Consider the following 26,899-nt stretch of genomic DNA (forward strand, 5'->3'; position numbering starts at 1 on the left):
ATGCATTCGATTCTGCGTTTACATGCGACACCACCTTTCAACTTATTACAAACCAGAACCACATTCGCCTTTGGCGTCAATAGTCTAAGCGTCAAATAGTCTGTCTTAGGTCTTCAGGATGATTATTCTCATAGCATCATGCACTTTGAGATGTCGCAAGATTGATTTCGACACGTTGTAGTAAGGCGCTGTCCATAAACTACGTAGACTCAATTTTGGCAATCTTAGATACCCCCTCCCCGTAGTAGACTTTCGTCCATACAAAATTTCCGAAATTTGTATGGACCGTAGACTTTGACCAGACTCCCCACGTCCCCCCTCCAAGTCTATGGAGTTTATGGACAGACCCTAATACCTAAGGTAATGTTATCTTCGACGGTTTCCTCACGGGCCATACAGGATATTTCTAACAATCAAGGGATCAATACTCACTATGTTCTTTTATGTTTTGACAAATCGTGAAGTTCGAGGTATCACACTATTGGTTTCCACAACTTTCCAGGGGACATCTGGGACATATCCGGTGTGGCGAGGTTGTTTCCAAGGGACCTTGGGAACCTAGAATAGCTATTTTCCTTTATGTTTCGACAAATCATTAAGTTTGAGGTGTCGCACGGTTGTTTTAATCAACGTTGTGGAAATGGCCATTGTGACCACTTTCCATGGGACATCCGGAATATTTCGGGTCTAGCCAAAACCACTTTAAGGGGTCATGGGAACCTAAAGGGACTGTTATCCTTCATGTTTCGACAACTCATGAAGTTTGAGATGTCACACGGCTGATTTTGACTATGTTTGAGAAATGACCACCTCCCTGAGGGCATCCGGAACATTCAGGGTATGGCCAGACCGATCCCAAGTGGCCATGAGGGTCTAGAAGGACTATTTTCATTTATGTTTCAACAAATCATGAAGTAAGAGGTGTCGCACGGTTGATTTTGACAACGTTGTGGAAATGGTAATTTTTTCACATCCCTGGGCACCCGGAACATTCCGGGTATGGCCAAGTCGTTCCCGAAGGGTCATAAGAGCTTAGAAGGACTATTTTCCTTCACGTTTTGGCAAATCATGAAGTTTGAGGTGCCACACGATTGATTTGACCAACGTTGCGGAAATGGCCAATTCGATCACTCTCCTGTAGACATCCGGAATATTTCGGGTGTGGCCAGAACCACTCTATAAGGTCATGGGAGCCTAAAAGGACTATTATCCTTCATGTTTCGACAAATCATGAAGTTTGAGGTATCACACGGCTGATTTTGACAATGTTTGAGAAATGACACCTTTCCTGAGGGCATCCGAAACATTCCGGGTATGGCCAGACCGGTCCCAAGGGACCATAAGGGCCTAGAAGGACTGTTTTCCTTTATGTTTCAACAAATCATGAAGTTAGAGATGTCACACGGCTGATTTTGATAACAATGAGGAAATGGTCACTTTTGTCACATCCCTGGGGCACCCGGAACATTCCGGGTATGGCCAGATCGTTCCCGAGGGTTCATAAAAGCTTAGAAGGACTATTTTCTTTCACATTTTGACAAATCATGAAGTTTGAGGTGCCGCACGATTGATTTGACCAACGTTGCTAGAATGGCCAATTTGGCCACTCTCCTGGGGACATCCGGAATATTTCGGGTGTGGCCAGAACCACTCTAAGGAGTCATGGGAGCCTAAAAGGACTATTATCCTTCATGTTTCGACAAATCATGAAGTTTGAGGTGTCACACGGCTGATTTTGACTATGTTTGAGAAATGACCACTTCCCTGAGGGCATCCGGAACATTCCGGGTATGGCCAGACCGGTCCCAAGTGGCCATAAGGGCCTAGAAGTGCTATTTTCCTTTAGGTTTCAACAAATCATGAAGTTAGAGGTGTCGCACGGTTGATTTCGATAACATTGTGGAAATGGCCACTTTTGTTACTTCCCAGGGGGCACCTGGAACATTCCGGATATGACCAGTCCGTTCCCGAGGGGTCTTAGGAGCATGGAAGGACTATTTTTCTTCATGTTTCGACAAATCATGAAGTTCGAGGTACCGCATGAATGATTCTGACAATGTTGCTAGAATGGCCACTTTGGCCACATCCCTGGGGGCACCCGGGACATATCCGGTTCATGAAACTGCTTGATTGTGTCATTTCAAGTTAATGGTTCCTTGCAGTTATATAGTTTCTGTATTCCTGACGTATAATATGTGCAAATTTCCAAAATAACTATAGATTCAGAGTCAAATACATTATTGAGTCATTTTCCGGCCGGTCATGACCCCAACGGAACCTGGAATAACTCCGGAACGGATGGGTGAACCGGTTCCGTATGGTAGTCCTTGACAATTTGGACAAACCTGGATCGAATGCAATTGACTTCAAAAAAATCGGTTCGGAAATGCCTTTTTCATAGCTGATTCAAAATTCGAAAATCATCCGAAATAGACGTTGGGTACGCGAAGGTTAATCATGCGAGTAAATTTAAGTTGTCCAGATATAGGTACTAAAACGTACTGTTTTTGGATTTCAAAAACTAAATTTTTCAGTTTTATTTTTTATGTGGAAATTGAATATTACCTGGCATTACATTTGTGAAAAAAATTGGGTGCAGATGCTAAAGGTCATTGTAAAAATGTAAGCTTCATTCTTAATTTCACAATCGTGTCCTCCAGTGTTCGCTGGCGCCAATCGCCAAGGAAGCAGGCAATGTGCGTCCAGCTAAAACACAAAAGAAGGAACTCAACTGCTTCCCGGTAGTTCATCTCCGCATCCGTAGAGACGAGAGATAAAGATATTTAATTCCGGTTGTGGGTAAATTTGATTGTCCCGCAAACGTGATAAGTACCCCTTTGCAACGCATTTTACTGGCTGAGTGCTGCTGCTGAGGTTACTCGGCTGCAATGAGGCTCTTGCCGGTGTGGATTGTCTTTTTTCTTTCTTTCGGAGCATTTAATCACCATTGTATTGTGGTGGAATGAATGAATAGATGCAATGAAGAATGATCAGCAAACTGAGCTTATGTATTATTTACAGAGGAAGAGTTCTGGTGCAAACAGAACTTTCTTTATTAGCATCTGGAAAGAAATGCGCTGTTTTAGCTACACAGATCGAAAAAAGAGTGTAATATTCTGTGACATATGATGCACATAATTGGAGTGTGGGATATCATAGAAGTTTACATGACATATCATGTAAAGTTCATGAAATATCATGTAAACTTCCATTATATGTCATGTAATTCAGCATGACTCTGAGAGTTTACATGAAATATAACACAAATTTACATGATATATCATGTAAACCATCACAACATTAAGTTTACATGTGTATAATGAAGTTTACATGACGTGTAAATCTCATTATTTTTATCTGTGTATGGTGATTTAGATTACCGATTTGTCGTCTAGAAAATGCAACTTTTTAACCGTGGGCAACACAAGATTGCATTTTTTTAGCTGTACAATCAACTCTATTGCATCTTGTGGAAGACGGTATCCCGTCTATCGTAATACTGTATCCTCGGCTAGCTCTGGTCATGCTCGTTTCCGGCTACATACTTTGCTTTTGATGTATCTATCTACCTGTATCTTTTGCTGCTCTACGTTTCAGCCAGGCGGTCAGATCCAAATATTTTTCCGACAATGTCCGATAAGTCTTCGCGGCAGAGGTGATAAATGACCGAAAAGATGTCGGATATCACTTTGGTCTAAACATCAGTAGACGCTGATTAATGGCCAACATGTTTGGATCCATATCGATAAGCAATGCCATCCTTTGCAGCCGCCTTATTGATCTCAAGCTGTTAGATGACATTTCCATCTTCACTGAGCGAGGGAGTTAAATAGTTCCCGCCACTCGTCTTGCTGCCGTATTCATTTCGTCCGCAGCCTTGTTCCTTTATACCAGCCTTCCCTAATCCATTCAGCCCAAGTAACATTTTTTTTTATTTAAATAGACCACCACAAAACCAAAATAAAAGGTAATAGGTTTTATAGCGGTTCTCAAAACTTCTACAAGAGTGATTGGTCATCAAAATGTTACTTGGGAGGTATTCGTTGGACTGATGTTTTTACCTTTCAATTGCATGTTTCGACTAGCGGTACGAAGCTCTTCGGGATAAGTTGAGCTCCTAGTAGAGCTGTGGTTGTTAGCTGACGGGTGAATTTGGACAGTAGAAGTTTTCAGAACTCACTTTAGCAACTCCAGATTTAGGCTTTAACAATTGTTTCTTCCAGGCAGCTTTTCTTTTCCCGAGAGAAATACAGGAGGTGGCCAAAATGTTTGGGATAGGCAACTTTTTTTTCTCTCACAAAAAAGTTCATCATGCTGTAACTTTTCATAGAGTGCATCAAAAATTCTCAAATTTTGACTGTTTGTCAACCTATTATATGTGCATCATTGGTACAAATTTCAACTCGATTGGATGATCTTTCGCGAATATAGAACCGTTCTCGTTAAACACTATTGTTTGTGGAACAGAGTATATATGTATTCAACCCCTGTATGTACTTCTATGTATGTGTAATATATGATAAATAAAAATAGTTAGCTCTTGACCATTGCAATGGAAAGACGCATCCGCGTTTCGCCTAACTTATTGCGTTCGAATGATCACGACGGTTAATTATTCCCACCCTTGCGCGAACAACTATTTTTTAGACAACTTATTTTTGAACTATCATATTTCAGAAACCAGTGAACCGAATTGAGTGAAAATTTTAACGTTCATCAACAATATATTGATACTTAATACGACGTTGTAAAATGTAGAATTTTCTCGCGACGAATAAAGTTTTACTGGTTTGGCAATTTCACCCATATGGGGGAAAATAGTTCAAATTTACACCGTGTTCAATAAGTTCTCATACAAAATAAAATTCAATTCATTTCACATCTGTAATGAGGATTTTCAAAGTAAATTTATTTATTGAAAGGCCAACTAACATACATCAAATACAGCATATGTTTCGGAACTAGCTATCCTTTAACCCTATCTGCTGATCGCTTATGTGTCCTAAGTCCATTTCAGCTGGCACGCACGCCATTTCATTGATATTTTGTCATATTTTAACGAGTAATGGTTTTAAGTTCAAACAAATTAGGTTTCTGTCCTCCCCATTGCTAGTAGCAACTATGACCAGAAGAGAAAAAATATGAGATCCTGTATTGGTAAAGTACGAAGCCGTTTTATTTTGTACAAAATAAAACGTAAATTAAACAAAAATGTCCATTTACCTGTTTCATTAAGATTTATTGTGTTAAAGAAGCATGGGTGCATTTTATCTGGTTGATGCACACCATTCTCACTTATAAAACATGCTTGTATTCCTATTGTGGTAAAATATGTCCAAAATTTACGTTTTATGATGTTTATCTTTGATACAACAGAAAACGGAAGTGTACTGCTAGACTTTTAAAAACAAATAGAAAATAAAGCTATTCTAAACCGTATGCTTTACTTAATCAGTATTATGTGGCCTTTCACTACATGTATTCATTTTGAAAATATGAATCACATATGTGAGATAAAATGATATTTTCTATATTTGTTGTTTATATGAGAACTTATTGGACACGGTGTACAACACCACACAAAAATTACTAAATGTGTTCTTCCTTTAATCCAAATAGGCTCCAAAATATTTTATTTTAGATGTCTTGAGAACTGAAGTTGAAATTCTTTGGATATCAAAACTTTAATTTAATGACATTGATGTAAATAAATGCATTTTTTTCTAAAAATATCCAAAAAGTGTCAATCAATCATAACTTTTTTCAACGTTCAAAAGGTACCTAGATTTTAAAGACTTTTCCAGCACTTGTATATTGTTGATAAACATTCAAAATTTCATTCAATTCGGTTCACTGGTTTCCGAGATATGACATGTCAAAGATTAGTTGTTCAAAAAATAGTATTTTACGAGAAAAGTTCTAGCTTCGCGAAAAAATGTACTAATGATGCACATATAATAGGTTGACAAACTGTCACAGTTTGAGAAATTTTTATGCACTCTATGAAAAGTTACAGCATGTTGAACTTTTTTGTGGGAGAAAAAAAAGTTGCCTATCCCAAACATTTTGGTTACCCCCTGTACATAGATGCTTCTTCTACCACTCGCATTATGTATTGACTTGAGCTGCATTCTCCTCTCCTGTCTTCTAGCTGGTTGGCGCTGAACTTTCGTCAGTCTTAATTCCTCCTCCTGAACTACCTGTGCATATCAGCAATCTTGACATCATGGACTGGACAGCAGTCGTGTGAAATGCCTTGTGCTGTGGGAATGTGACGTTGAATCAGCTTTTGATGCTTGGCATGGACATTATGCCTTCGATTGGTCAACAACCGATTACAAGCCTTTGAACACCGCTCATAACGGTGAAAGCAGTTCTCAGCTCTTGTGTATTGCCACAGCTCCGATAGATGATTTGATTACCCCAAATCGCTCACACCATGTATCCTGTCAAACACATTTCTTGTTACTTGTAGCGATAGGGGGGGGGGGGTGGTAAGACGGACATGCTTAGGAAACATTCTATTTTGACAGTGTAAACAATAAGATAATTTAAATTTTACCTCCATACCATTTACTTCAACTAAGGCACTTTACAGTCTGCAAGTCGATTTTGCAATAAAATTTGATTTTCCATGACTTTTGAGATAATTAAAAAGTGATCTCCAAATGTATGTTTTTCAACAGTGTGGGTAAGACGGACCGGTAGGGTGGGTAAGATGGACACGTTTGGAAAATTAGCTAATAAGCCATTAATTGTGCTAAAGGATGTTCATGGCCGTTTATATTCGGTAGATCAATCATAGTAGAATCTAAATATGGCTTTGAATCTCTTAGGGAAACGTGATTTTGCAAATTAAAGTCCATTTTGTAAATTGGAAACATCCATACACTGGTAAACGCCTAACAGTATGCAATGCTCTGGTAATTTAACGAAGTGCAAACTGTTCCAGCGACAAAAATTCAAATATGATGATTTTTTGAACAAAAAAATCAATATAAAATGCTTTACACGGCTTCCACAATCATTTTTGTACTCCATAGATTTCTATCTGTGAAGAATGTGTGGGTTTTAATATGTTTCTCATGGCACTATCATGGTCTTTGATCAAAGTAACCCCAACACTGTCCGTCTTACCTACCCTCAAGGCGGACCCCACGCAACGCAAAATATTTATTCCACCACCGTTATCCATAAGCCATGGAATTTACCAGAATTTCGTTGTGTATAGGACGGAACAGTTTAAAACAACTGGGAAACTCAAAATAAAATGCAAAAACTTAGCAATTTAATGTTTAAAAAGCTTATTTATGGCCGCCTCAAAATTAGATCCCATCACAAAAGCGTGTAGCCAGGTAAATAATAAATTGTTTATTTTTTGCATTTTTGACATATGTTTTCTCTCATGGAGTGGTTTAATAATCATCAACTGATAAGAAGATAGAGCTTATCGTAAAAGAAAACCAATTTTCAGCTCTTAAGTGACAGAACTAGTCGGTGGTCCGTCTTACCCACCCGGTCCGTCTTACCACCACTCCCCCCCTACCCGTTGCCTTTCAGTACTTCTACGTGTACGCGGGTGCTACCGATAAAGTTAAGATCACGCACGCATTTCGTAAGAGGCCCTATTCGTAGCTGCAAATCGCCTTTTGACTTTACTGGTCATTGTCGCATGTTACAAGTGTTCAAAATAAACAAATTATTCAATAACTTCAAACACATTCTTATTATTCACTACCATAGCAATAAAAACACTAAATTTGCCTCTCTCTCTACTTGCAATCATGTGCTTTGTCTTTATCGATTTTATCGTCTATTCTCGCTGTTTTCCACTTCAGAAGCTAATGAGCTTTCTCCATTGATCTAGGATCGAAGCTGATGAAGATTAATATCGTCCGCAGAACCGAAGATCATTTGGAAGCGTGTATCATCCATACCATTTCTCTTAACGCCAAACCTGCCTGCGGTTTCTTTGAGTGCAATGTTGAACAGTGAATTTTGAAAGAGTACGAAGCGCCGACGAAGTACGAAGGACTAAGCCTGTTCAATACGTCACGCGATAGTATTTTGAACACCGAATCTAAAAGAGTGATTCCTCTGTAATGAGAACACTTCACTCTGTGTCCTTTCTTTGTAGATTGGGCATATGCAGCCATATATATTCTCTCATATCTCTAAATAAATCTGGTAGATTTATTGATGTAGCGTCACACTTCCGCACTTTAGAAGTTCGACCGGGAGCAGTTACCTTGATTACCATGATATTACCATGACAGCTTCTTGAGCGTTTTCTTAACCTCATCGAGAGTTTGTGGTTCCATAACTTGACAGTTATCAACTACAGTCCGGATTCGCTGGTTGGGTCACGACTGCGCCTCGATTAGCGAATCGTGTTCGTTCGTTGGGGCAACTGACAACTGATCAAAATGCTGTAGACAAACGCAAGTGACGAGAAATACGTCACGACGCACTCACATACTTGCGCAAACGTTCTGTATACAGGAGCTGTGATGCGACGGCGGTCAGACGTCAAACTCGTTCTGGCATCTATTTAGGCATTGACAGTGCTTTTTAGTCGGGTTTTGCCCCAACCAGTGAACATTCAACCATTCAACCTAACGAGCTCTCAACGAACGAATCGTCACTGTATGTTAATCCTGTTCCTAGGTGTATCTTCATTGGTAATGATGATAAACTTGTGCTCTCAAAAAAAAAAGAGAGATAAATGTGCCTAGGTCCTCTATGTCTCTAGACTCTAGACGAGTGAAAGAGATGGTAGAGATGGAATTCCTGCCAGCCACCCTACTTACAATAGTAGCTGCATAAGAGCTTATAGAGCAAACGCATTCGAAAGAAAGCTCTTTTAAGCTCTTATCCAGCAAAAATGTTAGTTGGGCAATGATTATTTCGAAAAGGAAAAATGACGTTGTATTTTTTGTATCTCTTTTTGTCATTCTCCTGCCCCTTGCCTAAAACATGGCTCGTTATTTTATCGAATTCACAGGAGAAATTCTTCAAAGAAATCCGGAAGGAATCCCAGTAGAAATCCCTGGAGGAATCCTGAAAGGAACCTTGGCCGGATGATTTCCGGAAAGTCTCCCTCGAGGAATTCCGGGAGCAATCTATTCTAGGGACCTGAGAGAGAGATATCCAGTTCGGACTACGATAATCTTTATTGTGACATTTTTGTCACTTGTAACTAAATCACAGCTCGTTACAGTTTGGCCATTTTGACAACATCGCATCGTCCTTGATGTGTACAACCTCTCCAACGGGATTTTCTCAGGTGACTTTAACTCGATGACACAGACAGTCTTGGTCTTCAGAGTTGTAATGCAACTGCTCTTGCTAATCTATACCACTTGGTAACGCCGTGTGAAACTTCCTTTGTAACGTTTTTTTTTCTCCTTGACTCCGTAGCTCTTCTCAAATGCCAATGAGTTCAAGAGTAATATGCCACGTCCCGATTGCTTTCTCCAACTGTTTTTTTCGACTCCATTTGTAGGTAACCGTTTTCTTGACAAATAACTTCAAATTTTGATTAACTTTGAAAATAATGATGGTTGCAATCCCACTTCTGAAATTGTAGGGACTTCAGAGAGACTACGATGATCTTTATTGTGACATTTTTGTAACTTTATAAATCACAGCCTGCTACACTATGGAAGAACATGGATTAATCACTGAAAAAAAAATCGCAAGAGGAGTTTCTGCGATGATCCTTGAATAATTCCTGAAAGAAACCCCAGAAGAATTTCAGGAGAAACGTAGGAAGGAATCCCGAGAAGAATGCTCGAAGAAATCCCCTAAAGCATTCCTGTAGAAATCATTAGATGAATCTGGGAAACTTTATTCTAAGAATCTCACGAGAAATCCCAGAAGGTATCCTGGAAGAAATTCTTAAAAAACATCCAGAAAAAAACACTGAAAGAATCGAGATAGAAATCTAAAAGATTCCCTGAATGAATCCAGAAAAGTGCTTTGAAGGAATTCCCAAATGTATATCCCTGATGGAATATTGTAGGAATCTCGGGAGGAATCAACAAAGCGATCTTGGAAGGAATTCCCATCGGTATTCCAGTATAAAGTACTACACGAACCATTGACAGAATCCTGGGAATCTCAGGAGAAATGAAAAAAGAAGACTTGAAAAGAATTCCGAGAAATATTCCAGAGGATCATCCTGGGAAAAATAATGGAAGCAAGACATAAAGACTTTTGAGAAAAATCAGTAAAGAAATCCTGAGAAAAATCTCTGAAGGAATCAAGGGTGAAGTCCGTGCCCATCAGGATTCAATCAAAGTATCATGATTGAAATCCATAAAGGAATCCTTGAAGGAAAACCAGGAAAATGGGATGAATACCTGAAATAATATCGAAAGGAGTCTCAGGGAAAAAAATCTTGAATAAATCTCGGGAGAAATTCTTAAAAGAAATCCGATATCAATATTGAAATCCGGGTAGGAATACACCGGCAGTATACTTGTTTTAGGCAAAAAAATCAAGTAGGTGTAACATTTCAGTTATCAATATTTGTTCACATTTTTTTTTCAGATAATTCTGAAAATGCCATCTATTTTCAGGAAATGTCCTGGTTAGGGCAATTGGCCACCTGGTTCCAGGGATATTCCGAAGTTCTTTGAGGTACTAGCATATGTCCAGCAGCATATAGTTAAAAAAAGACATTCAGTGTGACATATTAATTCACTTCTTTGTTATGTAAAATCATGGATAATTACCGTCAAAGGTTTTTCCTAGGTCACATGGCCACTTTCGAAACCCGGGTGAGTTCCTCCCGAAGCGGTTAATTTGTTACAACTCGGGATGTCCTGAAAGGTGTGCAAGAAGATAACACAGATACTATGATTGCGTGTCAAGCGTGTCGATCGAGCTGTGGTCTTCTGTTCAAGCATGCTTGGATGAATATTGATTACCTAGTAACTTCTGTCTCATCAGTCGAAACGAGTTGCGGTCTTCGGCAACATTCATCATTGAAGTCTGAAGAATTTAATTTGACTTTGACCTTATGACTTCATCCATGTGTTGATGCTCTACAGTGCGGAAAACATTAAAAAAAAAATTCTCCATAGTAATTCCCATATAAACCTATTTTGCTTTTGGGCCACCATTAAATTACCACCGAAATGGCTGAAAATTTGACAGGACTCTAGTTTTGCACCAAGGATTGTAATGAACATATGGGAGCTCTGAATTTTTGACATGTTTAAAGTCTGAACTGCCCTATTCTCTCAGCTATTCCAACAGAAGCTCTCTCATATGTTATCCTCAAGATGTTCCTTTAGAGATTCTTTCAGGAGGATGAGCCCCTGAGGGTAGGCGTCCTGGAAAACCATCAGGAATTCCTACAGGAGGTCCTTTAGAGATTAGTCTAGGAGATTCTCTGTGAATTTTCTGAAGTTGCTTCAGGAAATTAAAAAAAAAAAAAAAAAGACAATTTCACCGTCTTCGATCTTGCGGCCTCTACAGACTGAACAGTACAAACATTCGACAACGGACAACACATATAACACCCAGTAGCCCAGTGGAGAATTTTCCGTTTGACGAAAAGTTTTCCCCGACTGGAGCGGGAATCGAACCCACACTCCGAGGCTTACGAGACACCTAAACGACTGACGCCGCTAACCGCTCGGTCACGAAGCCCACTGCTGCGGAAGTTCCTACAAAGATTAGTCAATGTGTTCCTTCAGAGGTTTCTCCAGGAGATTCAGGTTTTCGTACAGATGTTTCTTGAAAAATTCCTTTGATTCTCTTCAGGGATTCCTCCAGAACGTCCTGCAAAGATCACTCCAAGAATTCTTCCAGGGATCACTCCAGGACTTCCTTCAGGAGTTTTTACAAGAGGAACCAAGGATACTTTACGGGGAAATCAGGGATTCCCCAAGAAGTTTCCTTAGGAATTCCCACAGAAGTCCATTCAGGGACTAGTTTAGGGGTTCCTTCTAAGATTCATCCAGGTGTTACTTCAGGGATTCCTCGAGATGTTCCTTTAGGGACTATTCCAGGAGTTCTTCTTGGGATAGCTCCTGGAGTTCTTTCAGAGATTTTTTCCAGGAGCATTCAGGAATACCTTCAGGAGTTATATCAGAGATTTTTCCAGAAGTACCTTCTTCAAGGATTCTCTGAAGGAATTCCCCTTGAAAATCCTTTGGGGATTTCTCCTGGATTTCCATCTGTGATTCCTCCTGGAATTCCATCGAAAATTCCACATGGGATACCTTCGGGGATTCCTCGTGGAATTCTTTCGAGGATTCTATCTGGTACTCCTTCAGGTATTTCTCCATGAATTTGTTTCGGTATTCTTTCTGAAATTGCTTCGGAAATTCCTCCCGGACTTCCTTCGGGAATTTCTTCAGGAATTCCTTCGAGGATTCTTCCTGGACTTTTTACAGAATTTCTTCTAGATTCTCTTCGGGGATTCCTTCGGGAATTCTTTCGGAGGTTGCTCCAGAAATTCCTCCTTTTTCTCGTGTTTATTTAGGAGAGTGACAAGAAAAAAGAAAAGGCTGACGTAGTCATGATTATATTTATTTATTTATTTATTTATTTATTTGTCTTTATTCAAGAGGCTTTCAACCAAATGGTTGGTTCACCTCCGAGTCATGATTATAGTTATAATTGTAATGATGATAATTAGGGTATTCCCGGGTAGAGCTTAATGGCAAAAGAATGGCAAATTTTACCATTAAAACAGAATGTTTGAATGGCAAAATGTGTTATTTGTTTGTTTGAAATAAGAGTTAAAATAACAAAAATAATAACAAGATTTTGGTAGCAGAAAAACTTAAAAATAACTTATTTTGCCATTGTAATAACAAAGTAATGGTAAAGCATGCGGATTAAATTGAAGAACAAAATAAGTTATTATTGAGATATTGATAACAAAATAAGACCCAAATTAACTGTTATCGGTGAATAACAAAATATGACATTCTTGAGTTATTGATAACAGAATAAGAACAAATTTAGCTGTTTATGTGGCGATCAAAATAATGGTAGGTTTAGTTGTTCAAATTCTATTTTAAAATAATGGTAGATTCAGTTATTATTTCAAAGTAGCAGAAGAAAGGTAAAATGAGCTATGGCTATTAATTGTTTGAGTTCTAAATTAATACAAATTGATGTGCATCAAATAGAATCCATTGCGAATCAAACACACAGCTGAGAATCCGGATTTGATTATTTTTGCGAGATACGTCGAATTGAAAAGTTATGCTTGAAATATACAATATAATAGTTAATGGTATATTAAGAGTAAAATATGTTATGGTGCCTAATGTTTATAAATAATTTCTCACAATATCAACATAATGGCAAATTTAGCTAGGAATGTAAATTATATTATTGTTTTGATATTTTATACAATTAATTATGAAATATGCTAAATTGCAAGTTTTACCATGATAGTAATTTTTGTTATTGATGTGTTATTTAGCATTATTCATGAATAACATATCAATGACAAGATTTGCTATGATTTTATATTTTGCTATTGATTTGCCATTTTAAGTTTTTCATAATAACAGAAGAATGGCAAAACGAGATATGATGGCAAAACCAGTTATTATTTTGTCCTTTGTTTGCCATTAGCCTCTACCCGGGTTGGTTTCCTTGTTAAGCATGTGGCTCCCATTTTCATCCTAAGAAAAACAAAGGATTGAAGCGCTGTTTGTTTTGTTTCTTATTTTTGTATTTTTTGTTAGAAGTGAACACCCATGAAAACAAAAAGAACGGAATCAATCGGTGCCGTACTCGCTTGTTTTCGAATGAGATGAAAATGGGAGCGTGAGATTACTGATGGAACACATGCCCTATTAAGTCGTATTAACTCTTAAAAGTAACAACCGTGCAACACGTAGTACAAAGCGTGGATCCTCGATCTGGAGGGAAGGGTTACACCGTTGCATCGATCCTTCGCCGCACTCTCTCCCAGTCAGTATGACTTTGCAGTGCAGTTCACCTCACCGTCGGAGACACAGCAGCAGTCAGTGAGCCAAAGTCATCGAACAAGTTCGCCTGAAACCTGAACCCGCCCCGTGAAGCTGTATGACTTCTTTTTCGCGGAACGAGAATTAGTTAAATTAACACCGTCGTCGTCGTCATCAGTTTGTACTGCCTATATTGCGCTCATTTAAAATATATAGTTAACCCCGTGTGTTTCTCTCCCGGTGGATCTTTTTTCCATCCGATCAATCGAAGTGATTCACTAGACGATTTTAAGATATCTGATGGGGGGTGCGACTGCTTACCCAAGAAAGTCAACCATTTCGTACCATCTTTATGAACGGATTTCTCTTTCAATTCTAACTGATAATAATTGTGCGAGTGGTACTGTAATCCACGATTAGATTTATTCACACGTTCCCATACGCTGATCCGCGATCATTTCACCGTACAGCACACGTTTGCTTCTGCCCAGGAATGTTGCAGCTCTCTGGCGAACCCTCCAGTTATCTTGCCATTGCGCTATAAAAATTCATACCCGCAGCTAAACGACGCTTTTATCTTGAGCAAATAAATTTTAATATAAAATATTCGTCTTCCGTTGGCCGTCTGTTTTAGAGAGCGCGCTGTATTTCTCATTCACTCATATCGCTGTTTATTATTTTACGGATTTATTTTTAGCTCGCATCTTTCTTGTTCTCTCTGTACACATACTGGCCTCTGGCTGCTGGCTGGCTGGCTGATGGTTGCGACCCGAGCTTCCTCCTGCTGCTGCTGCCCTTGAGGGAAAAGGAGGAGTTGGACGCGGTCCGGGTAATCTGCAAGCCGTTCGTCGCATCATTTGCCGGTGTGTGATTGTGCGATCTCCTCTTGTCGCCGCGTGCGAGTTGAGTAGCCCCCCTTTCGGGCCACAAACGGGTTGAGTTTACTTAACGCAAAGACGACGACGACGACGACGACGCGACGGTTGATATCGTGTACCGTGGTCGAACAAGCGCCTTAGAATAGAGGACCAAACCTGGACAATGTTGAAAAGGCAAACGGTGATGCATGCTATCCTGCGCCAGGAAGTGTTGATTTTCGCCATCCGACTAGAGAGACATGTTCGCGCTTTTAACTACAGTAGTGAAGCGATAGACAACACGCCTAAAATGGTTCAACACATTTCGGGTCATAATTATTGATAGAAGCCCAGTTTCGTGTTCGAAAGGAATCGCTCAAGAAATTTCTTGACCGATTCATGGCAGAAACTTTCCACGGTGACTGGCATTTGAACTGTCATTTCTTCGCAACTGCGTACTATGATCGAAGAAAAAACGGTTTCTTGGCCGATTCAGGCAAGGAGTTTCCCATGCATCAAGATAGGCCGAAAAAATCCTTCTGAACTGCAAACACCCCTAGACGCTGGTACCAAAATGCGTTCACCTTAGCTACCTTTATAGCAGTCCATCAGATGAAGTTATGGAAATTCCTTTGACTTCCGTAAGGTTTCTGTTTAAATACCGTGGGTTTCCTCAGAGTTGAAAAAAAAACAAATGGGGACGCTTGGCTACTGACACCTACGCTTTTTTATACAGCCAAATTGGTTCGTAGCAAAATCAAAGACTCCCCCCCTTCCCTTGCTACTTCATTTATGGACGTTTCCTTATCTTAGACCAACGGTGGGTTATAAGCTACATTCGATGGATCGACATTCGAAGCGCAGGACAGCTGAATGACCCACCAAATCACTCAGCAGATCCGCCGAACAATCTCGTTCAGTCTCGGCAACGGTGCTGTGCCTCGGTCTTACGGCAGACCCCCGGAGAACCAAACCTTGACGTTGCCACCAGACAACCTTCGACTCGTCCATCTGCTGCCGCTTCGTCTTCAAAAGATTACCGTGGATCCGGACAGCCTCAATGGAACTTGCTAGGTTTCCCAGCTTACGGAAATCTCCCGTTGAGATCTGTCTGATTTCCACGTGATCAAGTACGGCCGCTGTCGTATGCTTTTGCCGCTCGTACAACGTATCAAGGAGTACTACTGCCCTATCTTCCATCACCACATGTTTCGCTAGCAACCGCTTCGTCAACCATCCGCGGTCGCCCCCCAATCGGACTGGGAAAGGAACATGAGCCACACATCAAAAACCAGGGCAAAAAAAGTGTCAGCAGCAAAAAGGCAAACCAGTTCAATATAGTAGAATAAGAATAGAATACATTAAGGCGCTGTACAAAAGTGTAAGTCCAGCTGCCAATTGGAGTCACTCACGCAGTGCCCTAGTGGACAAAAGAGCTGTAAATTAGGTTAAGTGATTGAAGAATAAAAAAAAAGTCGACTCCACCAGAGTCTGGTGACCAGACTGTCGTTGATTAGGCCAGCGGTCAGAGGTTTAAGCCAGTCCTGTTTAAGGATCGAACGGTTCCGGGGCCAACTAGAGTCTAATAGGTTCAACTGGAAGCATTAAACGTGCCCGTGTATTAAAAAAAAACTATCCATGTCAGCCGCTGGTAATCCCGTTATACCTACTCAAGGTATGCTTGTCGGTATGTCAGCTGGGCATACCCGAGTCACCGGAGGTTTACTTCAAGTGTCTTGAATCGTGACACAAGTCGTAGGACTGTGAAAGCCCTGACAGGAGCAAGCCACGTAAGCGATCCCTTCTTTATTTGTGTCGGATATCCGCGAACAGCCAGCACCTGATGGGAGATCCAAGGTGTCCAGCCTTCAACAGAGCCTCAGCTGACAAGTAACAGTACTTGTAACACAGCTAAACCCAAACCACTGATGCAGCCCAGCACATGCTGTGTCGGGCAGTCGCTGTATGAGGGCCGGACTTCAACAATAGTATGCAGCGAACGGATGAAAGGGCGACCAGGCCAAGTCCTCGCAGAAAAAAAGATATCATGCTCCGCCGTGAGCGAAACTTATTCGGTGTAAGCGGGGAGCAGTTGATAGCGAGGCTCTCGCGTGCATGCCGCCATTCCTAGGAAAGTCCCTTTACAAATGGGAGACCCTAATGTACTGGTGGACTCGAGCTATTACAAACCTGCTCAACGCTTGTCCACGGGCAAGGCTGCAGATGCAGAAAGCAGGTACTGATGAGGAGTTGAATGAACGATGGGTGGCGCTTGTGGCTGACAAAGCTGCTATCAAGGCCGAAATAAGTACAAGAAACATGTATAACAGTGTCAGATTGCTAGTACGAATCTCTCCACTCTTGTGTGTCGATATTTATCCTGCGCAGGAAAGCTTCCTGGATATAGTACCCCGTGCCAGTTACCAGTAATGAAGCTAACTCCTGTAGAGAGCATAACGTCATATATTTGTTAGAATTTGGGCAGTCATATTGCCAGGGATGCTTGCGTGTCCAAATACGCTGCTCCTTAATCTACCACGTATGCCCGACCTTCCCATGCTCTAGGGCGTGTAGACAACTCGCGGAGTCCGAGGATACCATGGCCCGAGAACCGTTTGCATGTCTACACGTTTGCAGCAATCAGGGATGGGATCATTCATTTACAAAGCGTTACATTCACTTGTCACTATCTCAGTTCAGAAGTATGCTAAACAGTGTATGGATGAATTCAATCTTGTAGTTTTATCTGAAAGAGGAGAGTTGCATTTGCTGCCTTCTGTTGACCTATATATTGATGCTAGGATAGTATATTGTTCTACAAAGTTTCAGGTAAAACAAAAATTAAAAAGTGTTCCATACAATGATTTTTGCTACGATGTTTCGTTAACATGCGTAACCTATCCGCATACGAGAATGCACCAGTCCTGGATAAATTCCTCACTCGCTAGTCAATGTTAGAGACGTCCGCATCTCATGCGGCGACAGTGGGAAGTTCATCGACGTAAGATCGTGAAACTGGCTCGAGACCCGCAGGACCAAGGTTGTTAATCGATACATTATCGTTATCGCCGATAAAGTTCACGTATGTTATCGTTTATCGTCGATAACGATAACGTCTTCAGACGGATTCGTCATCGGCGCTCCAGTTAACTGTGAAAGTTATCGACTCGATATCGTCTCCGAAATTTTTTTTCACGATCTGAACCGTTGTTGATGCCGTCACTAGGGTAACAAGATTTATCGTAACATTATCAAAGGTACGTTGATCTTCGCGTTGATTCTTCGTTTGATTATTTATCGTTATCGAGAGATCATCAAACAACCTTTATCGTCATCGAGTTTGCGTTGAGTTAACTGTCGATAATTTATCGGTTAACAATCTTGCGCAGGACTATCGGCATCCCACTAGATAGGTGGTTGGTTTCCAGGCCCTGCCTAGCCTTAGTGCCGCTTCTACCAGATGTACCAAGTGTAATCTTCCACACTCCACCAGCAAAGAAACTACTAATGAAGGAGGTTCTATGCTGTGCTGCCATGCTCCCTTTATGTTCAATATCGTACGCCTTGGATAGATCTAATGAGACGGCATCTACGATGCTCCACGTTTTCTCCAAATGACGGCCAAGCTAGGATAAGAACGTCCCCTCACCATAGCCACATGCACATCGGAATGCGTGTTGCTGTGGGTGGATTCGTTCATGCCTTTCCAGCTCTGTTTACATGAACGTTTAATCATCCGTTCGAGTGTTTCCTCCGAGTGGTTATTGGTCTATAACCATTCGTCAATGTTCCCTTTCCCTCGTTGAGGATGGAATAAATAACCCTCATTTCCACTCTTCAGGTATAGCTCCAGGTATAGGTATAATAAGTCGTACATGGTTTAAACTGAAATCCATATTGTAGTCTATTGATAGACTAAGGTTGCTTTCGTATTCAAGTGAGTAGAAGAACTCTGCCTCCGTTTATGACTTGGTGCATAGGAAAGATTAGCTGAACGATCAGCGGCCTCGCGGACTAACTCAGGGGGACTTAAAACGCCGTGGCCGCCAGGGAGCTGGCGGGCCTGCGGCCTGCAACAAGAGAGTTGGCAAGTGTTCACTGCCATAAACATCGTCATCTTCTTATCATGTGAATCGACTAGTGATATCCCAAGAGGCAATGGGAAAATAGACCACTGAATACACCTCAGTAGTAGGATCTATTCTAGTCGGTCTAAGGATACCCGAGTACCTGGAAAAATTCTCGGAAACTTCTCAGAATCGAGTACTGGTATACCACAGAGGTGTGTCGGAAGTCCTTGCACATAACCTTAGAAGCTTCTCAAGGTTCCATTTTGGGTCCGCTGTTGTAGAATATCATGTACGACGAGGTGTTAAGGTTGAAATTTCCAGTGCACATGGTCACCATAAGCTTTTCTGGCGATATTACACTGGAGGTTTGCCACAAAAGTTTAGCTCATTAGACGCAGTGGCTTAATTTCCCCAACAGAGGGGAGGACAAAAAACGCTGGAAGACTACGGTGTAGCGTGTAGGTTTTGTTAAATTAGGCAACAGAGCAACACAGTACATCAGGAAACATTACAAAAATTGTAAAATACCCAAGCAGCACACATGTCACAAAGGAGTGTTGACATCGCAGGTTATTGGTTGTACAGGAGCTATGTATATTCATGTAATTCTAACCCAAAGGCAGAATATCTTGAAAATAACTCGTGTCCAACCAGAAACCTGGGCTGTCGACACTCTTATGTGACATGTGTGCTGCTTTGGTAATACCATACACATCACTACAAGCAGGCAATAATCCTCTACCTCTCTTTCCATGGTCAAGTCAGGAGAAACTGTTTATGACAGCAGACGGTAGATAACAGTGAGTTTAAAATTCTATGTTGAAATTGAAAGTTAATATATGTTTTAGCAATACCTGAAGAAGATCACAACAAATATGCCGAAACGTCGAAATAGTATCAAATATCTATCTTGACTTTATGACTGATATTACCAAATGGTGAATTAGTTGATCCATATCCATTCGAAATCGCCAGTATTAAAATGACTTAAATGTCTTGCTAATCATGACCCTTCCCTTATACCTACAACATTGTTTTTGATTCTACACAAACGCTTTTGGACAAATTTATCCATTCATCTAATCCCTCCGTTTCTCTCTTTCACAGAACAATATAAACCAGATGCCAAATCTTCGATCCCATCCTCATGAACCCGCGGAACAATCGGAAGAACCTTCAATTATTGGCGTTGCTATCCTCCAATAGCCACCGAAGATTGAACAAAGTGCAACCACGACCGAATCGTTGTGAATGAAAACAAATAACCGACGGCATCGAAAGTTTCTCTCCGTCTCATCGTAGTTGCTCTCGCGGTCGTCATCGCATCGCCGCCGCCGCGCCGTTGTGATTATCACCGATTGAACATCAGTCAGTCAGTGAGCAGCATCACCGAATGGACGGACGAACAACAACGGTCGGTCACCGTGTTTCCAAGTAGAATTCGTAGAAGTCGCGTACGTTGCAGCCGTCTGTCATTCGATGCGCGTCGGATCTTGGTCTTAAAAATACGGTTTAAGTTTATTTTATGACGTGGTAAAAAATAAACTGCCTGTAAAAATAGTGTATCTCATGGTGCCAGTCGCATGCAAACAAGTCCTCCTGTTGCCGTCGCTGCCGCCGCCGTGTGTTGTGTGAAGCAAGTGGTGGTGTTGATGAAAGCCGAGATTTCGCGGGACGACGGCCACGGTGTGTTTTTGTTGTTGGAAAGCAGAAGAGCCGTATGATTGGTGTTTGATGCTCTGATGTTGTGTTTTCTAGTGGCCGTTGTGATTGTTATGATTGTAAACGAGGTGAAGAGTACGGTCACCGATATTCAATCTGCCAGCAGTGAAGGCTAGAAGAAGAAATTTTAGATAAGAAGAATTCGAAGCAAGCAGCTGAAGTTCCAGTAGTTTCATAATATCTGCGTCTAGTGCTTGGTGGTGTAAGGAAGTTTGATGTTTTGTTGGCTTCAAGAATATAAAATTATCTGCTTGTGAGGTTGTTGATAGTTAGCAGCCAAGTGCTTTTATTTAGTAATTTTGAATTTCGTTCCCACAACGTTGCATCATTGAGTCGCGAGATAATAAGGAACAAGAAACAAAGAGCGCACCATTTCAACTGCGTGGCTGTGAAGCACATGGTAAGTTTTAATTAGTTGTTTTAGCATTATTTTCCAATGGTTTACGTGTACAGAAATGTGCATAAATACAAAGTTTTCAGGGGTTGTTTCTCATGCCGTTATTAAAGGGTTTGTATAATCATAAGTAAATTCGTTATTGGTACAGTACTAAACCGCTGTTATGTGGATGCTTTCTTCTCATCCTTAGCCTAAGCACAAAGCACAGACAAACAGAAGTAACTCTTAGAGGAAATTCATCAAAAACTTTTGCCCTGTGTTATTTTCATGAACACACTGCCACCTGTTGGTAGAACCGCGCGCGACTCTGTCGGCCATGATGGATTTCGATTTGACGTTTTGCTGACACGCACACTACTACACATATTGCCTATAAATTACGTTTGCATCATTCAGCAACGTGTACACTGGCAAACGTCAAAGCGATCGAACACTAGCGCATCTGGTGGAACGATCGCGCAAATCAAATGAAATTTGAATTGATCGTTAAATGAATGCGCCAAGCCGTTTTGAAGAGTGTTACGTCTGTTTGTCTGTGCACAAAGATTCGGGACTAAACTCTGACTATTATGCAAGATTGACGTAATCTTCCTACGATCGAGTGATGTCCTGGCCACGTCTTTGCGACAACTTAGGGATGGGCAACGCAGGTTAGTTGGTTACCTAAAAAGGTGCAGGATACCTCTATGTCCTTTCAGGCCTTTGATATTACGAAATTTTGGGTGTTATTAGTGGAAGAGTAGAGCTTTTTATTATAGAATGAGAAAATCTGCTGATCAGATATCCAAGAGGTGGTTCCTCGGGTTATGTGGGGATCGACTCACTAAAAACTCATTCTCTCTTCCTTACCTTCGCAGTACGCCCGTTAGGGATGACTTCAAGAAGGGGGGCATACATGAGTGCTCTCTATTAGTAAGCGTTCCACCAGCTACCGCTTTAAGTTGTTCGTTCCTCTGAAAGCTTGGCCCTGGCTAGTACAGTAGACTACCCGTGTCCCGTAGAAATCAAGCTCCTGGATGGGAAAAGGGACCAACTCAACTTGCTGTTGGTCGGCCCGCCATTTTCTCTGTAGTTCAAGTACGATTCGGGAGATCGTGGATGTAACGGAATCCCACTTGTCCGCTCCCGTACACATCCTTTCGACAATGTTGTCAGGAGTGATATCTCTACCGCATACCTCCTACATACTCGACCTGAGCTCCACGAAGCGTGGGCATTCAAAAAGTACATGCTCCGTGGTCGGCCTGCTCGTCCATTTAGACACGCTCGGTATGAGCCTGTGTGTCATCTACCCTTGCTGGAGGAATCCTATTCCCTTTGCCACTTCGGCATAGACGATGTTCTGGCGATCAGCCTCGCGCTTCTTATGCCACGTCGACGTCGCTCGAAGCACTTTTCATTCTCTGCCACCACTAGTGCTATGGGCATCGTGCCCGCTAGCACACATACCGCGTCCTTTGAGACCGTGCGGTATGCGCTGACCACCCTAAAGCACAGCAGCTTGTGGGTACTCTCGAGCCGCTTCACGTTTCGATTGACCACTAGCGCATTCGACCATGCAGTGACGCCATACCGTAGTATAGAGACCGCTACTGCCGCGAGCAACTTACGCTTACACGAGACTATTTCCGAGCTATTTGACAATGCCATTATCGCCATGCTTGCCCTTTTGCAGCCATATTCTACGTGGCTTCCGAATTTCAGCTTATCGTCGATCATAACCCCCAATTGCTTCAGTCAGCGCTTAGAGTTGATCATGCACCCACCTGTGGTGATAACTGCCTGTTGTTCGGACTTGTGGTTGTTTACCACCACCACCTCCATTTTGTAGGTCGCGAGTGCCAATTGTCTCGACCTCATCCAGTCGACCTCATCCTATCGACTCGTCGTAATTCATGAGGGAAATATCATCGGCAAAGCCGACCACCTTTACGACCGGTGGAAGATTGAGCCATCATACACCGCGTTTCATAGTTCCGGGCCCAGGATGGAGCCCTGAGGTATCCCCGCGGTGATGTTGTAGCTCCTCTCGCCTTCCTCGGTATCATAGATTAGTCTCCTATTCTGGAAGTAGCTCTCCAGTATCCGGCATATGCTAACCGGGACTCCTAGGTGGTGTATGGCGCACTCGATGGCGGCCCTGCTGACGCTGTTGAACCCATTCTTGACGTCCTGCGTTACGACCTCACAATAGCGGATTCATGTTCGCTTTTTTGGAGCGCTATCTCGGCCATTTCGGTTACAGTCCTAATGGCGTCCACCGTTGATCTACACTTCCGGAGGCCGCAATGGTTATTTGAGAGACTAGAGTGCCTTAATCACTTTGTTCAGTGCCAGTTTAGCCTCACTTTGTTCCATTCTACCCTCATCGGTGCGAGCTCTTTGCATCGTCCTTCTAGCTCTTAGGCAGCATGCGCGGAGTTCTGCGATTTCTGGACACCACCAGTATACCGGTTTGCGTCCATTTCTGGGTAGGGATCTTCTTGGTATTGCGGCGCCACATGCATGGGTTTAGGGTTCCGACTATACCATCGCTGGATAGATCGTGAGTGTTACCCTCCATAATCAATCGCTCCACAAATCCCGGCTTATCGAAGCGTAAGGTCAGCCATCTCCGATGACGGTCGATGACCTTCGGATGTGACCGTCCTCCTCCGTGTTTCACGTTGTATCCAACTTGCAGATGGCCACTGCGCGTGTATCCTTGGTCAACCCTCCAGTCCAGGCTAGGGTTTAGACCCAGGCTCCAGAAAGTCACGTCAATGATGGACTCTGCAGAGGCTGCTTCGTACCTACTGTAGGTTTTCTGTTCGTTCGCAACATCCACTTTCAGTCTAGACCAGCCTCTCGCGATAGTCGAGAATACTGATGTCTGGGGAGGGCGATGTCTGTGCTTGACTCCGAGACTGGCTGCCACAGCAACTGTTGTGCGGCCTCACAGTGGTTCAGATTCAGCTGTGTTATCTGCATTAACGTCGGTTAGTTAGACCTCCACGCGTGCCTGGAAATTTAGGCCCATCCGTCGTGAGGTCCTTATTCACCGTGCAAATCAGGAATTTTTGTGCGAGTTGCTCTCCCGGGCGATGTCGCCTTCCACTCCGCACTTCCTGCAGAGTTTGTCACTATTGTTCTTGCTCAAAGCACTTGAAGCACGTCACTGGCGGCTTGCAAATTCTGAGCGGGATCACCGACCAGCCAACTCTCAACTCGCAGACAGCTCCATGCATTTGGTATATTTACCTCGCACTGCGAGCTCCTCTGCGTCGGTGATCTTGTCCACGTTTTTACACTGGAGAGTCGCCTCCGCCGTCAAGGGTCTTACACTCACCTCGGTTTTGAAAACCAGTGCGTCGCCCCTTTTTCGCTTGCGGACTGGTTTAATCCTTTCGTTTAACACTACCATCTTTTCCCCAACCGCGACCCAAGGGTTCTCCTTCCCTTGACTTGGTTGGCCTCTTGGGACTCGCTTTCCGTGCCCCTTGCGCGTTTTGCAACTGACATGGGACCTGGTTGCTCGCGCTGGCCGTTCTCTTCCTCTTCGACGGTCTCCACTTACTTCCGCCGGGTGCTTCTTGACTTTCCCCGCGCCTCTTTGGAATGTTTTTGCCATGCAGCTTGAGCCGTGGGCCGGTTTGCTCGGCCTACGGCTCCGGGAGCTGCATGGCTTCACGCTGCCGGCCAAGAAGAAGCTGTCTGTTTGGATGACCACCGCTGTTCTTTGCTCGCGTTGACCACGCTCCGCTTTTCAATCAGAAGGTCGTACTCCTTGTCCAGGACCACCGACTTGTGGAGCTTCAGCAGACCTTATCAGCCGCGTAGTTGCCGACTAAGAATAGGACTACTAACCCCAATTCAAGGTGTCAAGCGACCCGTGCCGAGGAATGAGTGATCGAGGGGGTGAAAAAGATGCTCGATCTTTAACGGAGCCTGTGGGGTACCTTGGCACCCCCCACAGTATGCTGTCCCTTACCGCGTTAATGCAGAGCTCTGGCGTGGTGGACATTATTTCTCGTGCAACTCGTGGGAACAATGAGCAAGAATTCTAAATCAAATAACTTAGGTGGAAGTAGCGGTGCGATCAACCCCTTCGCAAGAAGCGGGTTGATGAGGTCTCCGACAAGGAGAAGCGAGGAGTCAGGTGCTGGAAGCTGCTTACGCAGCTCAAGCGTGGGAGCTCCTGTCCACTCCACGGCAAGCCAGCCGGCGGAGGTCATGGACGGAGCATGGTTGCTGAGGGCCATCAGCCAAGTTGCAGAAAAAGGACGGCCCGCATTTGAGGTAGCTGAGCAGCAGCTCGGCAAAATTATCGACTTTGCGACAACTAAGTCGAATATAAGCAAGGACCTGAAAACGGCCTTGCTTCGGCTTAGGGCGTCTGTCGATAATGCCAAGCAGGAGCACGCGGTTGCGTTGCTGGCTGCAGCAGCGGCGGAACCCGCAAAGGAGAAAGCGTCTAAGTTTACACAAACGGAGGCCTTCTCCTTCGCGGGTAGTCCGAAGAGAGTGGAAGCGAATGCTCGTGACAAAAGCGACAAGCATTCGCAGAAGCGGGCGAGGCAGCCGTCAGGTGAGGAGCTGTCTGGCGGCGCCCGCAAGGCCAGGCGTATAATAACCCCGAAAGCCGGTGGTAACGCTGGAAAGTCGGACCCCAGCCAGGGTTCCCGGAAAGCTGGGAAGGGTGGGCCTGAAAAGGCCGGCCCGTCCCGGAATGATGGGAACAAGGGGTTGCGACCAATGGTGGGCCCTCAGCAGCCGCAGAGCAGGGCGATCCAAGGAGAGGACCCTCCTTGGACAAAGGTAGAGCGGAAGAGGAAGAAGAAGGGGAATCCGCAGGTAGAAGTGCAGGTCGCCAAGCCAAGGCGTAGGAAGGCAGGTGCCAGGCGCGAAAAAGGTGACGCTATCGTCATCAAGACCGAACAGTCGAAATACTCGGACGTCTTGAAGGCGATGAGGTGCGACGCCAAGCTCGAGGGTCTTGGAGCCGAGGTACGCAGTATCAGACGTTCTCGTACGGGCGAAATGATCCTGGAGCTTAAGCGCCAGAAGGATCACATGGGCGCCGCCTACAAGAGGCTGGCAGAAGAGGTCCTTGGAGATGGAGTGGAGGTGAGGGCTCTTACGCATGAGGCGACTCTGAAGGTCAAAGACCTAGACGAGATCACCGAAGCGGAAGAGCTCGCCACGGCACTGCGGCAACAGTGCGATGTTCAGGTGGCCGCCACAGCCGTCAGGCTGCGGAAGGGGCCAGCAGGGACATAGATAGCTCTGGTTCAGCTACCTGTGGCGGATGTTAAAAAGTCCGTTAAAGTAGGGAGTATTAAGGTGGGCTGGTGTGTTTGTCACCTGACATTCCACGAGCCACCTGAAGTTTGCTTCAGGTGTCTGGAACCAGGACACAAGTCGTGGGACTGCAAAGGCCCCGACAGGCGCAAACTGTGTAGGCGATGCGGCGCTGAAGGTCATAAGGCCCAAAGCTGCACGAGTCCGCCCATCTGCATGATCTGTACCGGGAAAACCTCGAAAAACAGACATGCGATGGGTGGTCCAGGGTGCCCGGCCTTTAAGAAAGCCGCAGTGAGCAACAAATCACAGTGCAGGTAACGCAGCTGAACCTGAACCACTGTGATGCGGCTCAGAAACTGCTTTGTCAGGCGGTTTCTGAGTGGGAGACGGATATCGCCATCATTTCGGACCCATACCGAGTACCCGCCGGCAACGGCAACTGGGCCTCGGATGGGACCAGGAAAATGGCGGCGATATGGACGACGGGTAAATACCCCGTGCAGGAGTTGGTGTCTACTACCTATGAGGGCTTCGTGGTCGCCAAAGTAAATGGGGTCTTCTTCTGTAGCTGTTATGCGCCTCCGCGGTGGCCGATCGAGCGGTTCACGCAAATGCTGGACCGCT

General features: G+C 43.5%; 1 protein-coding gene across 20 annotated transcripts in view; it reads left to right on the plus strand.

The window, feature by feature from the left end:
• Nucleotides 1–26,899, plus strand: part of LOC109409392 (receptor-type guanylate cyclase Gyc76C) — a 229,458-nt gene that overhangs the window by 47,443 nt on the left and 155,116 nt on the right. For all 20 annotated transcript variants that reach the window (XM_062859714.1, XM_062859717.1, XM_062859718.1 and 17 more), the window contains one exon: nt 19,981–20,995. The gene's annotated coding sequence lies outside the window, so the exon portion shown is untranslated. The remainder of the gene's footprint in view (nt 1–19,980; nt 20,996–26,899) is intronic.

This window comes from Aedes albopictus, chromosome 3 (assembly GCF_035046485.1).
Source record: "Aedes albopictus strain Foshan chromosome 3, AalbF5, whole genome shotgun sequence".
NCBI classification, from domain to species: Eukaryota; Metazoa; Arthropoda; class Insecta; order Diptera; family Culicidae; genus Aedes; species Aedes albopictus.